Genomic DNA, 20,533 nt, shown 5'->3' with positions numbered 1-20,533 from the left:
TAATGAGTGTCTTTATTTGTATAACACTGTTTCTGTAACGTTAAGTAATATAATTTCCAGACAAAAAAGACTTCTACAGAATGTGAGATGGTGCACTCAGAGGACAAGTTGAAAAGAAAAGAAAATAGGAAATGACTTATTATAATTAACCTGCTATTGAACAGAAGTAAGTTGATTTTTTTTGTCTGAGCTCCAGAACCAGTCTGCAGTACTGAGATAAAACAGTGTTAAAAGTTGAGAATGGTGACAACTGTTGAACGGCAGTTTTATAAAGAACAGTTTAGCATTTTGGGGAAGCACCTATTCTCCAAGCTCCAGCCCTGGTCCGTCTCTGTGGGTGTCTATACAACCCATCGAAGCTATAACTCTAAAAGCTACAAAAACATTCAAAGTCAAACAGAGAGGCTGAAACTGTGTACTTACATTTCTGCATGCAGTTACACTTATGTGTGATTTCTCCTGTGGTGTCCTGGTGCCACTGGAACGACACTTACTGCTTAGGAGGACAACTAAGAGAGACCAGCACACCTGGAGTGCACTTGAAAGTTTTGTGTCATGTTAAAGGAAACATTTGAGGATGATATTTGCTCTGATGTTGATTTCAGAGTCAGTAGATTCCCCTCCTACTGTTTAGAAAGGCATTACTTCAGAGGATACTATGGCTAAGATTTAATAAAATACATATTTGGTGGCTTTAATTAGACTTAGATCACTGTTATTACTACAATCTTAGTGAATACCTAGTTAAAAAAAAAACTATCAAAGTTATAAATTATTATTATTAATTAAATAATTAGAATGAAAATGACAAAAACAGTCAGATTTTTGGTTCAAATGATTAAGTTTAGGAGAAATTCACCTTAACTGATTGGAGACCCTATTTAATGAAGTAATTATACAGAATTCAAAGAATCTATTTACATAATTATTTGAATTTCTATCATTTGTAACTCGGGAATATCTACAGATTCAAACAGTAACAATCTACTACCAAGAATGTCAAACAAATATCACCCTAAACCAAAAGGGTGTTATCACAGATATCATCAAATGTTCAGGATACACTGATTTCTAACATGAAAGCAACAAAGCAAAATCAGAAATCATTATTTTACTTGTGTTTTAAGTTAGTGAGGATTTTTCCTCAGAGTGAAAGGTGAGATGGAAAGGATACCATCCTCAGCTCTCCTGTGAAGCCTCCTCTAATGGCTGTTTAATGTCGTAGTACTAAAGGATTATCAAAGCCATTTAAATTAGTCATTATAGAGAGGGTGAGACAGCTATGAGAGGTGGGCCACATTAACCAAAAGGCCTGGAGGAAAGATGAGGAAAGCATGCAAATGAAATATAAACGGGATGATTTTTTTTTCTCCCCTCCCTGCAGATTCCTTGTGTTCTACTCATGATTTAATCTGTTGTAAATCTAAGCCCCCTGTGGAAGCTAGTGTGCTGCACTTTTACCAGAAAGTGTTACAGATTTGAAAGAATCTCAAGAGAAAGAGGACAGACAAAAGAGGGCGTTGTGTTTGAGGATAAGGCTGGAGAGAGAAATGGAAGAACTGGGCGACTTGTCTGAAAATCTGGCAGCACAGAAGCAAATAAAATATAGATCTTACACATTGCTGAAGAGCCAGTGTAACCTTGTAACCAAAGTAAGCCATTCATGAAAGACTAAGAAGAGGACAAAGAAAAGTAAACCCAGTTAAGCTGGAAAGTATTCATTTAATATAAACCTGCATTTCTATTTATACTCTTCTTTTCCAAATCAATATGCTTGTGATGAATGCTATTTTAAATATTAGTTTTTAAGTTTCTAGCAGACCCAAGGGACCACACAGGAGAAGAAAAATAATACAAGCAGGTACAAATGGCTATGCATCCATATAAAATGAAAAATACAACATAAAATCATCACAAAGAAGAAAAGATGAGCATATAAAGACACTAAATGTAGGAAATCATATAAGATATACAAAATGACCTCAAACTGAGAAAAAATAGCCATGAAAAGACATAAAATAGCCACAAACAGCAAAAAAATAGTCACATAGAGAAAATAATTTGGATGACGAAAATTCTTTATAATGAAATGCAGAATCACCAGAAAAATGCCACCAAACATATCACATAACAACCCTCCAGAGGGTCATAAATACAGCCCAGAAACTTTGGTTGTCTTTTAACTTCCTGTGATAAACTGTACTGCTCTCACTTCCTCAGTAAGGTACAAAATAAACCCAGAGACCCCTCCCCTGCTGGATATCACCGGTTTGAACTTCCATCGTCGGGTAGGGGTTACAGAGCACTGAAAACAAAAACAGTTTCTATGCAAATGCCCTCTATGCACTAAACTCTAGTTTTTAATATGTTTTATTGAATGGTTTTATGAATATGATGTTCTACATAGAATTTTTTATTTATTTATTTATTTATGCACTTCAAGAGCCGCACTTTCAATTTTGTTGTTCTCATACAAAAACAATAAAGACATTTTGATTCTGATTCTGGTGAAACAACTGGAAACAAACAGACCTCACCAAGATTTGATGAAAAAATTACCAAAACAGTCACAAAAAACAACCACATAAACACTCAAAACTCATTTGCATGTTTGTTGCTTTGATTAGTGAGAGACTGTCAAGTGTGCTAAGAAGTCCATAATCTCTTCCTTAATCTCTTACAGTTTTCAGTTAGATTTTAGACTCAGCATGGAAGCTGGAAACTGCAATCAGATTGGTGTCTTTTGGTTAAATTGTCAAATTTGTTAGCTTATTATAATTCACCCCCTCCACACTCCCGTGTTTTTGCTAGTTTTTATTACAATCAATACATTGCAGCAGCATAGCAGTCCAAGAATATTATGGAAAAATTGATTTACTAGGGCTCTGCGGCAGAGATTAATCATTCAATTCTGCAGCACCACTAAAGACGAGAGATGGATTTAAATGTATGTTAAGCACAATAAAAGCCCAATCTGCATCTTATGTTAAACCCAACATTTTCTCACACAGCATGGTGGAGGTGCACTTGTGCATCCACATAAGAGCACATGATCGCAAATGTCTGACAAAGACCACTTTATCAGCTCACGTCTCTGCACACCATGGCCACTGGCTCGCCTCCACTGTGAAAATATCTTCCAAACCACATAAATATTTATGTCCATTAATAGTAAAGAGGCAGCACGAGTAGATGCATAATGCTCCGTGCTGGTCTTATTTTCGAGGGAGATGCACTCCAACTGCCACGATGTCTCTGTCGCCATGACAACGGAGTTCAGTGCATGAGCCAAGCAGGACTTGGTCCTGTCAGTCTGCTGAGGCAAAAGTGGCATGATTCTTATATCGGAGGGAAACTGTGCTTGTGAAGTGTGCTCCAGGCAGCAACATGCATGTTAATGTTAATGTGTAACTACTTCAGCATCACAAGGACATGTGTTTAGAAGTGATGCACTTGAGGCTAAACCACTGGTGTCACTCATGTAGATGTGAACATGATTAGATGATCTCAGACCTTTTGCAGATTTTGTAACCAAACAGCAAGATCTGCACAACATACTTTGACCATATAAAGCTGTGAATGCTTATGAGGAAAGCAGATGTGAGGAATTACGAGCTATCACATTTACATTCCACAGGCCAGTGTGTGTCAGAGCCAAAACATTGTCTTAACAAGGAACCAGAGTTTGTTTGTCCTTTTACACGTGAGTCAGTGGGAGAATTTTGATATGAATACTTAGACCGTACATACAAACAAACAAGTAATTGCAGCTTTATTTTATTTCTCCATCACTCTCGCTCACACACAGGCAAGCTGCTGCAGCTCTGGGCTTTATCCCGTCAAAGCATTGAAGTTTTGCGTACACAGGCACGATTTCTCTTTGCACTGACACCTCCTCTGGGAGCAGCAATGGGTTCTGGGTTTAGAGATGGATGGAAAATGAAGGAAGATTCTTTCTGGCTACAGCTGGTGGATGAGACACAAATGAAAGACAGGAAACACCAATAAAGTTGAAACGTTTGTCAGAAAACAGAAGCTGAGGGTTATTAGAGTGTGTATTGAACACAGTAGCTCCACGAGAAATAAAGGGGGCACGCAGCAGGAGAGATTTTCTCCAGCTTACTGAGTGTGTGCTTTCAAGGTAACAGCTTTTTCTTTTAGATGCGGCACATAGGCATGCACAGCCTTTTAGTTCCTCCTGAGAGATTAACAATAAGGTTTTCTCACTGTATGGATAAAAACAGAATATCAGAAGACAGAGCCAGAAGAGATGGTGAGGTGATGGATTACATTATGGGAGCACCTCTGTCATGCCAAAACTCAGAAAAATGAGAATCTTATTGAGGCAGAATCACAACAGTTTGTTTATTTGTGCAGCCCTATGCAGCGTCTCATCTAACAACCCAGTGAACAATAACAGCAATTGTGATTTATATTGACTTAACCAGGTTAATGGAGACAATATTTATAAATGTAAAGGTATTTCTTCAGCGTCATATTGTATTTAAATGTATGGGTGAAAAAAAAAAAGATTATTATCAATAATAAATCATAAATCCAAAAACATGCAGTTTGTTTGCTATCAACAAATAGCTTTTAGAACTGAGAGTAGTTGAATACATTAATGTAAAATAAGAACATGTGCTAGTTTCTGTAATGTCTGCCTGCAGTTAAAAACTTCAGCCTTGGCTACTCCAGTGTAACGTAATGAACTGTTGCTGCTTACGTTGTAGATTAACTGTTCAGGAGGTTAAGAAGGGTGTTAAAGAGTCTTAGGTTTTCTACATTTTAATGTTTTGAATGAATGTTTCAAATACAATTAGAAATGGATCAGTGAAGTGGTTTATAAAGTAGAAGCTGCACTGAAAACCACTTCACTGTAAAGTACCTGCAAATTGAAAAAGATTTAGAGAAGTTTGGTGTTTGTCAAGAAGGTACTTACTGGACTAAGTTTCAAAATATGGGGGACATAAAAACAAGAGATATGGACTGAAGTCACATAAAGTGAAAGATGACGTTTTAAATTTAAAAATTGTTTGCTGCAGCACAATCAGTCTGCCACTGTTCCTTCCTGATTTAACCTGAAGTAGAGTTTGTCTTTGCCCGTTACGGTTTCTTCTGCCCTCCTGCCATCCACACCAGTTGTAAACAGTTATTTCTCCCTCCATAAATACTCCATGAATACGATGGAATAGTCTATGTTGCTGTTGTCATTCATGTCATTGTTATTCATGTTTTTCCTCACGTGTTTTCTTCTGCGAGTGGGTCCAGTGGCCTCAGGTGCAGCGATGACTGCACTACAGGTAACTACTTCAAAACTGCCTTTTAAGGTGTCGCATTATCTCAAACGGTGCTCTAGCACCTATCAAAGAAAGTCTCAAAGCTCAGTGGGTTCTCACACTTCATTCAGAGACACTGTAGAAAAAATGGTGGCACAAATATGGCAGCTGCCATGTATGTGGACCCACGGCAAGTAAATATAAATGGCTCATTCTAGAATAAAAACATATCAGTAATTTTAGTAAAGTGATTAGATACCAGTAGAGTCACAGTTTTTAATTATATATTTAAAATTTCTGTCATTGACCTTTGATTTTGTAACATTCTATACCTTTAAATGTAATTTAACTATATCCAGAATAAAGAACAACACATTTTTAAAGGGGTGCCTTATATCCTCCGTTTAGCTCACCCCTGCTAGGCCAATTTGTTTAGCACAAGGTGGCCAAACCGTCTTTCTGCTATCATGATGCAGGACAAACCAAGTTAAAAAAAACAAAACAAAACAAAAAGGAATCTTCTTGACTGAATGAAGTACTGTCTTTGAGCATCTGCCATGATAAGAGCTTTTTGATTTAACCAAATACAAAACAAAAAAGTTCCAGCATTTTCTGGGGCACAGGATAAATCAGACTTTCCTTTATAAAAGAGAGTACATAATTCAGTCCCACAATTCATTACGTCCACAACTTACAACGCAATGATTGATCATGTCCGTTCAGCCACACTCGCTGTGAGGAGCACACAACAAACACTTTTCCTTCTTAGCTTTTTCTTTCTTAATTACGAACCTTGCTACTAGAGTAATATTTTTATTTTATCTTTAATACTGAAGTGATACATGGTTTCTGTGTAACAGTGTAAAAAGATTGTGCTAAATGAAGTACAGCACCAGTAAACAGTTTGGACACAACGTCCCATTAACTTCAGATGTAACACAACTGTTCAGGTGTCAGATATAAAGCCCTTGTTTTATTCATACAAAATCACATTCACAGTGTGATGTTTGCCACTAAACACCATCATTGTCAAGATTCAGGTTACATTTGAGAACAGCTGGATGATGCAAATGAGAGAGAAACAAATGTAAATTTATAATAACAGTCTGGGCCTAGTTGAGAACTGTAACCATATCACATTTTTTACTGCTATTATGGTTAAAAGGATTCACAATAATCGTGTTATGGCAACTTTGCTAGAACTACTAAGTGTTCCTTTTTAAAAAATTTTTTTTATTTATTTAAAAATGTCCTCTTTATCTTTGTTTAATGTGTATTTTATCTATATTTTGGCAATGGGTTTCACATGGAATATGAAAATAGCTACATCAACTGGCTATAAAAAGATCCACAACACCTGACATCTGCCGTCAATACAGCTTTAGCCAATATTAAATCAAGCTCAAAATCATTATGTATGCATTATAGAACAATATTTAATCTTCTTATACCATGGTGTTGTCAGAAATCCCATTTCTCAAACCTGTAAATCATAATCTAGTGTGTATGATGCTGTCATAACTAAGTTTACTATATCGTCTATATATGAGAGAGGCTGTTATGTGTTTAGAGTAATGTTGGGTAAGAGACAAAGAGACAATGCAGACATGAGTGTGAACAAGGACTTACCAGTTTGCAATGACAGCAGGACATTGCCACACACACATGCATCCATACTCATCTACCCTGTGGGTCTGAGAGCTCAAAAAATTGCCAAATACCCAAGGAACAGGAGAGGAGGGTGGAGAGTTTTCTGGGAACTGGGTGGTGGTCAGGGGTCTTTGCTGTGCCCGAGGACAGTGAGACAGCAAAATCCAGGACAGTACTACGCACATGTAAACACAAGCGCACACACACATGCCACGCACTGTTAATACAGGTCGTCAATTACGCCTGACCTAGAAAGCCTGTCTGCACGAAGCCTGCACAACAAGCTGAAACACACTGACAAGCTCAAAACACTCAAAGTCCCCCTGCTCAGCTCGCCATCTAAAAGCCTGGATTAACTTACAAACAAACATCACACTGAATACACACAGACACAAAATGCCACATGAAAAAAATCTTCCCATCCCCTAAACTAACTTACAGTTAACATACACACATACTGTGAGAGGAAAAAAAAAACACAAAAAAAACGTACAGGTGGAGTACCACCACTTAATTAAATTAAGGCTTTGAAACGGCTGCCTGTGAGGCTGTCAGCAGAAGAAATAATTAGTTCCAGCAAGTCTGTGACTTTGAATGAACCACACAGCACAAGAAAACAGGCAAACTATGGAAACAAGACCAACCTGCACTGAGTGATATGGACACCCGCCTTCTTTTTGTCCCTGTGTCTTTCTTTCCTTCTTCTGGAGTGTGTGGAGGGGCTGTCAAGAGTCTTGGGGCCCATCTCAAGTGCATCAGCAAAGGAGTAGAAGGGGGCGGATGTGGAGGCAGAAGGATGTTTTATAGGTGAAAAGGGTGAAAGTCATCTCCCTGTAACGAGCGTGTGCTCATGGTTAGCATGCAAGGACATGCCAGGGACAGGCTATCATATTTGGCTGTGTTCCCTGCACTCAGACCCTCTGCTTTCATTCATAGCCTTGCCTCAGAGGCTTTTTTTGGCTTTATTGTTACACAAGGCCTTTTTAAAGGGTTTATGTCTGAGCACTAAGGGTGACAGAGCCAAAGCTCAATCCCCCCAAACCTCTCTGTTCTGTGTCTGTTATTGTTTTTTTGTTTTTTTTTCTGCCCCCTCCCCAGTCCCATCCCTCCTCACTCTCTGCTCTCTTCATCTCCTAATGCCTCTATCTCCTCTGCACTCTCACTGTGACAGTGGAGGCAAGAAAGCTCTAATTTGAGCCAGATGAGCTAGAAAAACACAAGCTCCTACCGCCGGTTGCTTTCTCCATTAACCATGAGCCCTGGCATTTCTCTCTCTGATCACAGAGCAGACTTCTGAGGTTTACCAGCACGACTGCATATGCACTAAAGCAGACAAGCCAGTAAAACTCTTCTAAGAGTGATTTATAATAACAGCGGCATGACTGCTGCCATCTTCTGTCCTCCCACTATAGACTCATGGCACCTGTTGAGAAGATAGCACTGCCGAGGTCTGTTTATATATCATGATATTTTTTATAGATGGTTTTGGATTTTCACATATCTTAGACCACAGAGGTGGTTTTCCAGATCATACATGAGCATGGTCCCAAACTAGAATTAAAGTCCAGGCACCATCAGGTTTCAGCCGAGGCTCCGTCCTCTCTGTCATGGTTAGTTTGGTCTGAGACTTTCATTTGGATTGGCTGATTTCTGCTCACTGCTGAGGCAGAAGGACATCACGTCCCTTTGGGGACAGTTGCTGTCCTGCCTTGTCACTTTCACTCTTGTATCCACAGACCCGAAGCACACTGCAAGCTGCATGGAAGCTGAGGAGGGATGGGGAGCTAAATGAAGGGGAAAAAATAAACTGGGTGGTTGACAGAGGAACACAGATAACCGAGAATTTAGTGAATACAAAGCAAAACAAAATAAAATAAACTCCTGATCCAACCCAGACTTGAACTCTTCTCTGTCCAGTTGGGAAGTTTGCAACCCCTGGCAAAGATTATGGAATGGCCCTCCTTTAGAGGATGTTCATTCAGTACTTATTTTTACTGACAAAATAAAAAAAAAAAAACACAGATATGACACAAAACTGCTTTTTTCAACAACTGAACATTTTGGCTTTGCAAAGGATAACATAGAAAAACAGAAAACATGACTCTTTAACATGTCAAGAAAATTTAATTAACCCTCCCACTGCCTTCAGTTAAAATTAGTCAGAGTTGGTTACAGTCTGCATAAAATATACACACAGAGGCATGAAGAAACACACATACACACATACATTGCTGACTGATCTTAGACAGAACTAAAACTTTCTTGTGCAGGTGTACCATCACCTTTCCACTACCTCATACACAACTTTCAGTATGAACTATTTTACAACATATAGGTGATAGATACATGGGAAAGTAGACCAGTGGAGGCCCAGTGAAGAGCAAAGGGATGCAGGCTGAGCTTGATGTGAGGTGACACAATGTCACATGACAATTTCTTCATCTCTCATGAGTTCAGACAGCAATTCTTGCAGGGGAAGCTCACCATGGTCAGCACATTTAGAAAGAACAAGCATGAGCTTCCACAGGTACTGCTTGCAACGAGGGGGGCAGGGCCGTCGCATCAAAGTTTCAGGTTTTTTGGGGGATGTAAGAAACATGACCTCCATGTTTCTTACATCCCCCAAAAAACCTGAAACAAAACTCCATTCATTCCATAGAAGAGAGCTCCTCTCCTGCACTATTACTGGAATAGAGTAATTATATTGGATTTAAAACTACTTTATGTGCATTTGTGATACTTTCCTTGGGTATACCAGGGATCACCAACCCTGGACCTTGAGGGCCAGTTTACTGCCGGTTTAAGATGTTTTACTGCTTAAAAACACCTGACCAAAATAAAATGGATCTTCAAATGTTTTTCGTCAAGTTCTACACAAGCATGTTAAATGAATCTGGATCAGGCATGTTGCAGCAGGAAAACTTCCAAAACCTGCAAGACAGTGGACCTCCAGGACCAGGGTTGGCTATCTCTGGGCTATGCAAGTACCATCTTTTGAAAAAAGAATATTTTACCACCTTTGCACTACCTTAAAAAATAATAATTAGATTAATAAATCTACTAAAGAAAATGTAAATGACACCTGTGTTGAGAAAAAAAAGCCAAAATGTCCACTGAAAGAATGCTGTCTTTCTGCTCAGTTTCTGATTAATAAGAAGTTGTTTCTTCATGCTAAATAGATTTAGCATTTAAAATTATATAAAATTTCTTTATTTTAGATTTTTAGTTAGGGCAGGTCATTTTTGACCTAGAGGACATAATGTCCAACAATACTTCTCACCCTGACCTGAACAGCTATGATGTGCTCAGAGCACATCTCTGTTAGGAAGCTGCAGCTCAGGTGATACAACAGGATATCCACTAATCACAAGGTTTGAACTCCGGCCTCTCCAGACGGTGCTTCATTACCACCACTGATGTGGGAATGGGCAAGGGAATGAAAATTTTTATTTTTTATTGTATTTATTTATTTATGTTTTTGCATTTTTACAGGAATCAGTTACTAAATCTTTACTTGATTCTATGTGAAGGCATTCCCTCAGACAGCATGAAAGGTAAGAGGTCAATGAAGTACATGCTAACCGATGCCAATCTGCTCAGCCAAATGTGGCTTCTCCTTCACACATTGTCTTTTTGCCACTGTTTTTTTTTTCCTCCTATTCCACCCACTCTCAGCTCACAGTGGAGGGTACAATACGTGATGACACCAAGAGTTTAATCAGCAGGAATACGTGGGAGGTGAGGAAAAAACATTTAAAAGTGAGAAAAAAAAATCTTCCTCTAATGTGACTCCTCATTTCTCATAGGACACATCTAAGATGCTAAGTTAATAACACCAGGAGAATAGCATGGTGTGGTGCAGCAGGAGAATGGGCCCACGAATGCACAATAAAACACTCGGTAGTGAGCCCCACATGAATCAAAATGACAAAGCCAATCTAGCGACAAATTCTCTCTTGCTGGCTGTAAAATGCTCAGCTCTCTGGAAGAGCGGATGCAGGATTACAGGTTGGCAATATGAGTGAGAGAAAATTTGAGAAATAAAACTCACTTACTCTGACAAACAGCCTCTACAGATCCACCTCTCACGCCCCATGGTAGAGTTAATCACATCCTGGTTTACTGGACTAGTCTTTCTCTCAGCAATACAGGCTTTCATTTTATGTGAGGTCACATGTGTATCATAAAGATGGGATGGTCAGTAAATGTCAGGTGTGCTCATTGATCCCTGCAGCTGCATGCTGAGTAAAAAAAAAGGTAAACTCTTTATTTAGGCTTTTTTTTTTTTGCTTTAACCTCTCCTATTGTCATGCAGAAAAATGAAGGCAGCAGGTCATTCGTGGATGAAAATGAAAAAAAATAGTATGAGGCAACAATTATACCTCCGGGGGGGTTAACAAGAGGCACAATCTTGTCATGGAGTTGATAACGGTGCATTTTAATAGCGCTCTTTTGTAGACTATTTGTTTGCACTTTGCAAAACCTTTAATGTATATCAGCTTAGCTGTGAGCAAGCTTTGTATTTATTAGATAACTTTGATACAAAGAGAAATTACATCTGTGATTATTCTCATTCAAGATCATAAATTATCTTCTTCCTTCTGTAATATCAAACCAGATTCCTTAACATTCAGTCACAGTGGTCACTTCATAGAATCATCCTCAAGAGGCATTCCTTGCTGAGTCCAAGCCCACAGGTTGCACCACAGTTTGAACAGATTAAGAAAGTCTGATCCAAAGACTCCACAGCAGACAAACTACAAAATCATTTTCAAAGAGTTGACATGGAAACGTGATGTGCAGAGGCAGCCAGGTGTAGGAAAGGAGGGGTTAATCTCCTGGCTTTTAGAGTGAGCCCAGGTGCAACTTACCTCACCCTCAGGGTCTGACAGCCTCCTTGCTGAGGGAACCTTTAATAGCTTTGAGATGGAAGCCCACTGTCCCCAACAACCTTTAAAAGACAGTTTCCAGCCCCCCGCCCCTGTCTGTCTGGTATGGCCTCATAAAAAAGCTTAACTAGTCTCACATGACCCCCTCTGTCCTCTGGTGGAGTTATTGGCTGAATCCTCAGAAACAAGGGTTGTGACTTACTGGCATGTGACTGCAAAGGGTGAAGTTGTTCGCTGCTTCAGAAATGAGCTCATCCTTTCCAGCTGTGTGGTCAGTCAGAGGAGGCCTCCTCCTCCAAGACAAAAATATTAACTGGGCCAACAAAGGTTCAAATAAAATATAAAAGAAAAGGCAAAACATATTGCTTTTGAGTTAAACTAATCAAAGTGTGGATAGAATATAATAGATTGCCCAAGATGTTGTGACTATGTTGTAGATTTAATTACAAGTCCAAGGAGAAGTCCAAACAGCAACACTGAAGATCTTCATGTAACACTACACAGACATGAAGTCTGGAAGTCTCTGCATGGACTCTGCAGTACTTTGAAGAACCACTGACACTGTACAGAGGTAATCTCTGCATTCACGAAAAGAAAATTAAATTTCCACCATGTAAAGAAAAACTGGAACAAGATCCAGAAATGCTCCCACTTTTCATAGAACTGTGCTCTGTGCTTATAACACCTTTAATGACCGTGGGATTATTTATCTGTGCACGGGAATGTCCAACCACATCCTGCATATATTACAATACCACAGCAGATGAGCCTGCAGCCCATACCTGTCATGCACTGAGCACATTTGGGGCATTATGAAACAAACAAACTAAAAAAAACATAACATAGATTATCCTACACAATATGACCACTGTATCTGCAGAAAGCTGTATTCTATCTCTGTGTGGGGCTTTTCTCAGATGTTTGCATGCGGTTTGTAGTTTTTGTTTCCCCTCAGCTGCTGGAGGTTAGATGATGTGACCAAACAGCCTGTGGTCCATCCCGCCATCTGGCCTCTTCTAAACTCACTCATTGCCACAGCACTGAGGCTGCAATTGCTCAGCTGACAGAAACAAGTGAGTGTGGAACCTTATGGTGGCCATTAGCATCAACTTGACTTTGTTTTGTTAGTGAAACAGAATCATATACACACAAACACACTTCTGTTTAATGAGGGCCACTTCAGGCTGGCTATAAACACCTTCAAACCCCCTTCACTGTCTCTATTTCCGCATAAAGCTCTTGCACCCTTTCCCTTTTTCATACACAGAAACACAATCTTACACTGATCCACAAGCATCACAACACATTTCTTTCTGGATCTACACAAAACATCACTCCTCCATCTTTGTTATGAATTACTTTTATGCCACAAAGGTTATTAGGACACTGTTATTTGAGCAAAATAACTTGCATCTTCAGCTTTATTTTCATGTTTTTCTCTTGGGGGAACGGAGCTTAAAGCCTCAAATGTTCTTAACATGAACTCCTCCCTCAGCTTACTGAGCTGGACCCTGAACTTTGAGCAGTTTTCCACTGAGTCGAAGGAAAGAATCCCGCAGGATATGGCTGGGGAGCAACACGCAATGCGCGCCGCTACACACACACATACACACACTGATGACAAACACCTATTGTGGAACAGTCTGTTCAATGACAGCAACTAAGAGGCTGTGATATGCTGCTTATAGGCGAAGAATCTAACAGCAGTAGCCCATTTGTCATTACTGCTGTTAATGTGGCCCAGCTGCCTGCTTTTCATGTGGCGCTACCCCTACCCAAATCCCAAAGTGCTTTCCGCCCCTGTATGTGAGGGAGTGTGTTGGCAGGCTGCTCCTCCCACTTAAAGCTCGTCAGGAAGAATAACAGGAGGGCTGTGAAAAGCATATGTTAAAGGTACAACCCTTCAACTGTGTTCATTACAGAATTAGGTGAAAAACAGTCAGACCCCCTGTTGTCTCAGTCCAGTAAAAACATGTATCCCTCTGTGAGGAAGAGACAGAGTGGAGGATACTGAGAAAAAGAGCAAAATATGAGACTGGGAGAGGAGGGCGACACAGACAGCCACAGCAGGGGGGCATGCTGTTCTCCGTATTAGACTGTCAATGAATCTCATTAACATGGATTCTCTAATCAGCAGCTGAAAATGTTCCTCTGAAGGCCATCCACTCTGCCCTCCAACTCCTTCCTCTCATTTTGATTACTCTGATGCATAAATCTACCACTACTTTCCCCTCGTTTTATTAAAAGGGTTTGAGTTAAAACTCCTTGAGAAATTGGCTTCTGTTGCTCTCTGCTTCTAACATGTCCAGTAGGTTTTCTTTTCATGTGAACCACAACAGGCTGTTGTTACGTCGGAGGAGGCTTGTTTTCCATCATTTCCCACTCAGTAAGTAGTGGAAATAAACGACCCCTTATGCTGTAAACCTTCTTCTAAATGTCAGCTTATGATGGAGAAAAAACAACGTAAGAGAATTTTACTTTCCAAACTTCACATTATCTCCATGATGTATGAACCCATTTGTGGAATTCTTTTACTAAGAAATGATGGATGTCCAAAATGTAGCATCAGTTTCCACCCTGAAAGTTATAAATCTTAAAGTAATGGTGGTTAAATGTGTCATATGACAGGACTCTGAGTTGTTGTCAAAGAGGGAGATCTGCCCCCTAGAGGGGGTCTTCCTCTCTTTTGTTTGCCCTTTGCTTTTCCTTGATGAGAGCAGCTGGCATTCAGTAAGAACAAATTTAAGCCAGAGACGCGAACGGCGCATGCTGTATTTCACTGTCCTCTGAGAAATTTGGATGGCATAAGATAAAACAGAGGGGATTAGAGGCTGGAGGCAAAGAGACGTTCCCGACACCACACACACACACACACCGACACACATGCTCGTTCTTTAATCATGATCAAGTTCTGCCAATATTGGGAAATCTGAATTCCAAAGGCTGTTCAGCATCAAAAGGATCCAGCGCAGAGTCTTCTACTGTATCTCTCCAGCTTCTGACAGAGTGACTAATGGGAGCTACTGAAGCTTCTTTCCTCCAAAACCCTACATCTTCACACCCTTAACAAATCCATAGCCTCCAAGTCTCTTCCCTTTTGTCCTCTAAAGCATCCCCAACTTTACATGTAACAGTTCTGACACAGGTCCAAAGTGATTTGAAGTTCTCTCCCTTTCTTGACACTTTCCATTGGCTTGAAGCAGCATTCCCATAGTCCTGTAAGCTCTCAGGGTGTGTTCCTGGCACCAAACATGCAGATAGGATAAATAAATCACACACAGGCCCTCCAGAGAGCAGAGAAACTGACTGGAACAGGCAACAGGGAATAAAAAAAGACATCTGTTGAAGGCGCTGGAGCCTTTCTGGTGACGGTAACATATAGAGACTTCATCATACGACACAGACCACTGGAGCTGATTGAGTTGTCTCTTCATAAACTGATATATAATACGGGAATTTATTGAGCAAATATTTACCAAACCATCCTAAATCCAATTCATCCTGTAGAGCCTCACAGCTGTCATGGAGTGAGATGTGCAGTAGAGCCCTGCATAGATCACCAGTGTATACAAGGCTACCGCAGAGAGACAGACACACACGGCCAATTTAAAGTCACCTATAACCTACCATGCATGTGATTGGATCGTGGGAGGAAACTGAAACACTGGGGAAAAGGTCTACCGGAGTGCATGTAAAGAACACATCCAACCAGCAGCTTCAAATCAGGAAACAGTGACCACCACAGCACTAGCAATCTCTTAAATAATCACAAATCAATCAATTAAAACATGCAACAGTACACAAGCTAGAAACTAGCTTTAAAAACTAAAGCTTTATGATGGACACATAAAAGTTAAATGACCAACAAATCTTAGAGCACAATGTAAAAGACATTATATCCAATACAATCCAGTTCAAATGTGTAAAATGTAGATTAAAAAAGAATCTGTGAATCTTTCTTTTCCAAAAAAGCTCCTTGCTTTTAGATTTAAAATAAGTTACAAAGTTTAAAACCCGTAATCATCTCTTCATTTAACAACAGTCAGTAAGTGTTTTAGTTGCTCTAGTGTAGAAGATTAAATGTGTGTGCAGTATTTTAGCTTCACAACAGTGTGGGTGTTTTTCATTTCATAATTCTCCAAATACATTATTTTCCTTGGGTGATGGGTCAATTTAGCAACAAAGTCATGTTGTTTGAATATACCGCTTGCTAATCCTGAAAAACAGAATAATCTGGATGGCATGTTGCTCCAAAACCTGTATATATTCTGACATTCAATACTAATTGTGAACCCTAGCACATATTTTATGTTATATTTCTGAATATTTAATCAATATGATGTGCAGATGTGCAGGAGGTGTAGAGAAATTCAAAATCTTTGCATCTTTATGTGGAAAAAATCTCTTCTGATGGACTCACTGGGATTTTCTTGTATGCTCAAATCACATTACTGATCTGTTAGCAAGTAACGGATGAAGTTAAGACATTGTCTCTCTGAGGCTTTTCTTAAGAAGCTCTTTGTCACTTCTTTCCTAACTTATTTATAAAAATGTGTCACTTGCATCAAATTAAAATGCAGCTCATGTTTATCAAAAAATAATCACTTTTCTCTGTTTCAGCCGCTGACATGTTACGTTTGCACTATTTGACGATTTAGAAGCATAACATCAGATTCATCTCATGAACTGGGAACAGTATCCTATACCAAACTCTGAAATAGCATGACAAACAGCAAAAACAATATAAAGACATCTGTCTTGCTCCTTCTGAGCATAACCTTGATAGCTATTAAACAAATTTCTTAGAACAAAGATATTTGCTTTCTTAAAACCTTACTTTTTGCAGGTGATGTCTCAGATCAATACGTTGTGTTGACTTTATGATCACATAGTGAAAATGAAAGAAAGTTACAGAAGACTTTTCATATTAAGTTACAATATAAACCACTGACCAGAGGGAGCGATCACTTCTCTACCAGCTAGCAAATGACTTGACTCAGAGGGCTTATGTAGTGTGGAAGCAGATAGAGTTGCACATACATGCTGCTACATTTGTAGTTGACACACGAACCCAGCCGGAACGGCTGATCCAGTATCAGCCCTGGTCCCAGTTGGTCAACCAGCACAGATCCTATTAAATACTGTAGTTGCTGTACTCGGTAGAGGAGGGAGAATACGCAAAAGCACTAACCTCCATCTGCTGTGGTCAGCTTTGGCAGAGAATTGGTAAAATTCTCCGGGGGGCAAAGCTTATTTTCTGAGTGATAAAGCACATGAGTGCAGGAGAAACTGCAAGAGAACGGAGAGACTAGAGGAGGTGGATGGAGCAGGGTGGGATGTCAGGCAAGGGTGGAGAAGAAGAAGTGAAAACAGCCACCTGCAACAAATGTGCTGCGAGGCTTTCGTATCAGGGTGACAGGTGCATTATCATAGGTTAATGAGAAGCGCAGTGCTGCCTGTAGCTGCAATCAGGGGAGCACTGCCTCCATAGCCACCTCCATCAATCAGATCAGACAGAAATCCTCTCTGAAGCAAACACACAGGTTGATACAGTATACCCAACATACAGCACAAGCCCACATACAAACACCCTCCAGTACCAAGCACAGAGAAAGCTCATTTTAGCTTGTGGGATACACTGATGGAACAATATTATGGCGGCAATTTGGTGCAGGAGATTACAGTGTGATTATGGGGTATTTATGGACACAATGAGAGATAATTAGCACTTCAAGCAGAGCCCTCAGGTGCAATCATCAAACCGTGTTAAATGTACTGTAATCTGCGATATCTGTATAAAGGAAGGTGTAGGATATATTCAGATCTTTTACTGGGAAGCCTTGAAAACATTTTTCTTTCGCTCAATCAGAGATCCGATTATAAGTAACAGCATCCCACATTAACACAGTGCATTACCCCGAGCCAAATAATAGCTTTTCACATCAGATATTTCTGTATTTCTGCTTCATGAGTGCGCTTCACTCAGGTTTAAAGTCAGTGCAGTTCTGATGCAAAAAGGTGAATCAGTTGCTTTTGTTGCCAGGGAGACGCCACTGTCAGTCAAATCTGATCAAACCACTCCCACATGGTCCTGATAAAGCAGAGCTGAGAATGATTTATTCTGACAAAAGCTTTGAGAAAGACATCTTTAGTTGAAAGGAATGTGTGTCTATACCCGTTTATGATTACTCAGGCTTACACTCTCTGCTAGGGACAGTTTAGAGACGCCAATTAACCTAACATGCATGTCTTTGGACATGAATACAGTCCACTAGAAATAGAGTTCTGCATTCAAATTGAAGCTTTTGAAATCTCAAAATCCTCAATGTTTCTCCTGAAAAAAAAAAAAAAAAAAAAAAAGAAGCAACATTAAAAAAAGAGAAACTATGTAAACTGTTTATTCTGACTTTACAACTCATAACGTGTTATAAAAGCTGTGTTAAGAAATGTGTAAGCTAGCAGGAATGTGTAAAGTGGAACAAAAAGTAAACAGACATTTAGACTTTTCTCACATTTATTTCTTCAAATTAAGTAACGGAGGGTTCAGGATTGACCACAGGGGAGAAAATAACTTTATAAAATAACTCAAAGCTACAGTTAAACATTAAACTCTCAAAAAGCCGTTCATTGTGATGTTTTAATTATTTGTTTAGCACATTTTAATTAATTTGTGCACAAAAGAGGAACATATATAACACTCTAAACCTTAAAGCCGACCTGCACTGAACAAATAAATGAAAACAAAAACAAACACCCTTCCTTCACAATAATTCTTAATGCATTTGTTATTAAATGTGAATGTAAATAAATAATGTTTTGTCTACTGATGGTTCGGTTTAGTCTATCAGATGGCTCCAGGCTTTGCCCAGTGTCCTCTAGGCAATGCAGATTTTCTGGTTTTTACTAACTTTTCACTCCTCTGAGCCACCAGACTACAACCTTCTTTGTGTTCCAGACCCAGATTTACATATGAAGTACAGACTGAAATATTAATAATAAGAAACTAGAAAACATAGCGGCAATGTGCTGACATGGAAACGGGTGGAGAGAAAAGAAAAAAAACCTGTTTATCGCTTTTTAGGCATGATCCAGAAAACAAATAGTGTATTCTCCAAATTTGAGAGACCTTCCAAATGAAATCATAAATCATGTTTTCAGGGGAGCTTGTGTATTATTCAGAGGAGCATGGCTTCCTTTGGTATGCAGCTTTCTGTTGGGGTGAAATTCAGGTCTGATTGTGCAGCACCCAATAAGTGCACACACATATTATCTAAAATGTACAAACAACCCCCTCAGTACAATATACCGCAATCTCAAAATAACATCTTTTTTCTGTCTGCAGCTACTCCCAGGCTTTGTGTAAGCCAGATGGCTGCATAGTCCAGCTGTGGTTTCTTACTCTGTCACTCCTCACTTGGTAGTATTCCTCTCACACCAGTCCCCCCCCCTCCTTCATCTCACCTTCATCTCTCTAGACTCCAGTGGAAACCATGTGTTTTCACAGACTCTGCTGATGCTCCCTGATGTTTGGCGAGGCAGTGGAGCTGTGCCAGAGTGATTTCAGCAGCATTTACTCTGCAGAGGCCAAAGAGGCCATGTGGAAAGGAGAGCTTGCCCTTATCAGACTGGATTTGCCCACAAGGGGAAAAAAGAGAGGCATAAAGAGCTTAGGATAAAGAAAGGAAGGAGTGTGAGTCAGTCCATCATTCTTCTGGACTCTACAAGCCGCTGGGCAGGAAATGAGGCGGAGGACACCCACTGACCTGAAGCCACTTGCTGCCTCTCTGCCTATCTCCGAAACAATTTAAACAGCTAATGGAACTAGGCTGATCCTCTTTCCCTCTCACACAGGGGCACTGTGACTCATACTGCTCATTTCTGATTAGAGCTCCCCAAAGTAATCTGCAGCAGACAGTGTGTAGACCCAGCCAGTTATGTTATTATACATATCTATGAGGCAGATATGCGTAACAGACTGAGTGTACACACTTTATTTGTGTATGAGGACTGAGAGAGATCACAAACAGGAAAGACAGTGAGGGTCTGTGCAGGAGGAAGGGACCAGACAGCGGGTCAGTCTGCAGGTGGAGGTGGGAGGGGGTGGGTGCTGACTGAAAATGCCCATGACACAGTGTTAACAGGATGCTGGGAAGAGAATCGTGGCAGCTGCAGAGAGATCTACATCGTCATCAGTGCTGGATGAGCATCAATAGAGCGGAAAGCTCATCAAAAACACACATTGATAGAAGACAAATGGCTGCAGAGGGAATACCCTGGTAGACATTCATCTTCTTTACGTGCAGTGGTGTGAAGTACACCCTACATTATCAAAATAAGTTTTACCTGCCAAGTTAACTTCATTGAGATGATTTGCTTCTCAACCCTAATGCTACATAATATCACACCTGTTATCTGCTGCTTATCGAACACAGACGTGACATCTTCATCACCGTTCTTCTCTTTTGTTTGGTTTCACAGGAATTCTCATCGGTGCTGCTTCCTCTGCTCCGGACTTACTGACTGACAGCTGTGTGGAAAAAACAAAGGATGCATCCTTCCTCATTGTGGTTGACCTCGGAAATTTGTTTTGTTGGTGTAGGTATGTGTGTGTTAAGAGTCTAGTAGCAGCAACAGTGTATTATCCTGCAAGTGTAAACCAGTCTTCAGCAACCAGAAAGAAAAAAAAACTAAATGTGCTACAGTTACAGTTAACAA

Source organism: Melanotaenia boesemani, chromosome 10, assembly GCF_017639745.1.
Source record: "Melanotaenia boesemani isolate fMelBoe1 chromosome 10, fMelBoe1.pri, whole genome shotgun sequence".
Lineage (NCBI taxonomy): Eukaryota > Metazoa > Chordata > Actinopteri > Atheriniformes > Melanotaeniidae > Melanotaenia > Melanotaenia boesemani.
This window is presented reverse-complemented; position numbering follows the sequence as displayed.